This window comes from Phragmites australis, chromosome 23 (assembly GCF_958298935.1).
Source record: "Phragmites australis chromosome 23, lpPhrAust1.1, whole genome shotgun sequence".
NCBI classification, from domain to species: domain Eukaryota; kingdom Viridiplantae; phylum Streptophyta; class Magnoliopsida; order Poales; family Poaceae; genus Phragmites; species Phragmites australis.
The window spans coordinates 7,879,825-7,883,519 of NC_084943.1; the positions used below are offsets into that span (position 1 = coordinate 7,879,825).

The following is a 3,695-nucleotide window of genomic DNA, read 5'->3' on the forward strand; positions in this document are numbered from 1 at the left end:
GGAGGGGGAAACGACTATTATACCCTCCACTTCACACCTCCTGACATTTGTTATCTTCATACATAGATTATAATCCATCCTGAAATTTTGTAGCACGATGCAATTCTCTATTATCCATACGTGCGATTTTTTTTCCAGATTTCCCTGGAATTTTTTAGAATGAAGCGAAGGGCATAGTGATCTTTTCCATCTCCTCCAGTGTCCGACAGATAACACAACGATTTTGCAATATCCTGAACCAAATATTAAACATAAGGGTGTCCAGGGACAAAACCAGGTTTTATTAGTGTCCTGAAGATAAATTTGCCTTTTTGATTTCTGTGGTAGTGATGCATATTGTACGGTCTCTTGTGACTCTTGAGAGAATTGTTATTTTTTTAGTTATTTCTCTCCTCGATGAGAATTTGGGCATAGAATGATGGAAACCTGTCTTATAGTTTGAATTTTAAGATGTGGAAAGATTGTAGATATCATACTCCAGTTGCTGTGATATGTGCAACAATGGTAGATGTTTACCAAGTATTTATTTATTTATTTCCTCTTCTGTCTCAGGCAGGCACACTGCAAACAAAGCAACAACTCGCCCGTGTCATATCGTACACGGCGTGCTTCAGCTCAAGCTTCTGCTGATGTGGCGCCGGCACCAGTGGCCTCAATGTCATTGACGTCGTCGCCACGGCTCTCCTGAAGTTCCATGATGGGCTTCACCTTGCGCTCCGTGATTGCGATGCAGATGTCGTTGGGGAACAGGTTCCGGAGCACAAAGGCGTGCACCACCGTGGTGGCGAACAGCGCCGCCACCGTGAGCGTGGCCGCCAAGGACAGCGCCACGCACAGCGCCTTGGTGAAGGCGTTGTCCACCTCCGTAGAGTACCGGATGGACGCAATCGCCGCGCCGATCATCGGGGACGTGTACGCCCACCACGCCAGGGAGAATCTGAACCCCCTGAAGAAGTTGATCCGCACGGCGAGCGACAAGTACAGGAACATGGCGACGAAGTAGGCCACCCGCGAGACGTGCCCAAACTCGCCCGTGATCTTGGCCCACGCCATGCACGACACGCTGGGCGCCGCCACGAACAGGAAGAACACCGGGTGGAGCTCCTTGGGCAGCGTCTCGTTCGTCGGCAGCCGCTGGTACAGCGTGACGAACAGCACCACGTAGTGCGCCAGCCCGACGGCGAAGAAGAAGACGGGGCCTTCCCTGAGCCCCATAGATGCGCCGAGCTGCGCGCCCACGAAGTTGCCCAACACCGACAGGTGGTTCGACGGGTTCGCCACCTTGGACAGCCGCCGCTGTCCACCGGACATCCATTGCCCGTAGATCTTGAGGCCTAGGCACAGCTGGGGGGCCATGAGCGCGTACCAGAGCCAGTGCGGCAGCTCTGTCGCCACGGAGTGTGGCACGCCGATGGCCAGGAAGAGGCAGATTATCCCCGGTGTGAAGAAGAAGTTGACCCTGATGGGGTGGTAGTACTCGCGGCGCACGGCCTCGAAGTAAAGGACCACCTTGCACGCGTAGATGGCCGAGACGACGCACATGAGCGCCACGGAGATGCACCAGAGCACGAGGTTCACCTTGGTGGTCACGTGCAGGAACGTCATCGGCACCGACGTCGCGACCGTCTTCCACAGGTTCGCCTGGCTGCTCACGCCCATGCAGATACCGAACGCTGACACCGGGAATCGGAGCAGGAACGGCCACGTTGTGTCCGACGGCAGCACCAGGTTTTCCATCGGCTGAAAAAATTGAAGGACACAAATAAGCTTCGAAGCAGAGCAATGCGGAGCACATTGATAAGTTAAAGAATCGACACTCCACGTGCGTACCTTGAGTTGGTCCAGCTCGGGGCCTTCCAACGCGGCGTAGAAGCGATCAACCTCGGGCACGGACGTGACGCCGGTGCGGTGGCTGCCGATGACATCCTCGCCGTCTTCATACTCGTCCCCAGAGAAATCCGGCGCGCCGGCCAGATGGGTGATCTGCCGCTCGAGCTTCCCGGACCACGTCTTGAACGAGTCATAGCGCCTGTCCCAGTTCATCGCTGCGGCCCTGCGGCCGTGGCCCACCCTGCTCCTGGCGCTCGCGGGCGGCGGACCAGGGATCGGCTGCGACCGGAACATCATCGCGTCCCTGTCCGGCTGCTCGTACCGGACGCTGTTGCTCCCCTTGTCCTGCGCCGCCAGGCGGTGCGGCCCGCGCGCCGCGTTGGCCATGGCCTGCCTCCGGAGGTCGGCGGAGTCGGTCGTCACGGCGGTAGGCGTGGGCAGGCCAGAACTGCCAGGCGACGCTGGCAGGCTGATCGATACCGGCCGCACGGCGCGGAAGCCCAGCGTCTGGAACGGCGTGTCCACCGGCGGGACCTGCAATTGCAAACGTCAAGAAACGATCACGTCCATGTCCACCGTGACCGAACGGTGCCGATCCGGGGAGAGGTGACTCACCCTGGGGTGGAACGGCGGTCTGGTGCTGGGCTGAGGCCGTGGTTTCGGGGCGACATCCAAGCCTGCGAGGTTGGAGACGTCAACATTTCTCGCCGGTGCGGTGCCGAGCTTGCTGCTGTTGCCTTCCATTCCTCCTGAGCTGACTGAGACCTAGAAGACACAACAGGTAATCAAAGGAATCCTTTTTTCCTTTTTGTGATGGTGTACTCGGATGTTTAGGATTACGAGTATATAGACCAGGGATAGCTACACTCATTACGGAATTTACACTTTGTACCCTTTAGGAAAATTTGAAAAAAATATATGTTTACATGCAAAAGTGATCGATGGACTCACCAAACTTAGTTTGCTGAGCCCTTTACCAACTTCAACTGACGCGATGCTCTAGTTGATCATGAAGGTGCCACCGCGCATGTCTCAGGGCGCTTTCTCTCTCGCTTTGGGTTTTGGTTGCCTCTTCTCTAGTTTCCTACATGTCTTATTTATAGATGAAAAATCTGCCATGCACGCAGACGCAGTGGTTACAAACCCGTCACAGGTGATTCCTGTTCCATTTCTTTTGGAATTCGGCACACTTTTTAATTCAAAAGCTGATTGGATGTGGGGCCATAGCCACTGCCATTTGTGTGGGATATCACGCCGGTGTTGCAAAGCTCCACCATGACACACTACTTACATAATATATCATCAGCGACGGTTTAAAATCGTCATCAGTAGTGGATATTGAATCGTCACTGATTACTCGACACTAATAATTAATAGTCAGACTATCAGTACCGGTTCCAGAACCAGTATTGAAAGCTCTCATTGTTGCCAGTTGGTGAATCTAACCGACAATATTGCCTTTTTCTACAAACAAAAAAAAAAAAGAAAAAATTGTGCCGCTCCACCTCGGCGGTGTCTCGGCTTGCAACAATCAATAATATAGGCCAAGTCCTCTGCTCGCCTAAATAAAGACGAGACTTCAGAAGCAAGGTAGAAAATGATCAAACAACAGAAGTAAAAATAATAAAAATAAAACATAGCCATACTCAAGGAATACTCTTCCCTTATTACAGGAAAATAATTAATCCCCCTCAACACAAATAGTGACAAATGATTCCTTGTCCCAACGAACATTAGTAGAGATCATAGCTATAGCATTACCCCTAGCCCGTCATTTTCCCTATTCACCACAATTAGAGCACTAGCCATAGCATTGCAGCATAAAAGGGAGTCAAATCTATTTCTCGCAGTTCAAATGTGCAGGA

The 3,695-nt window shown here is 52.7% G+C and overlaps 1 pseudogene; it reads right to left on the bottom strand.

Moving 5' to 3' along the window:
* Positions 1-552: 552 nt before the first annotated feature.
* LOC133906602 (S-type anion channel SLAH2-like) lies at positions 553-2,581 on the bottom strand (annotated as a pseudogene).
* Between the last annotated feature and the right edge of the window lie 1,114 nt (positions 2,582-3,695).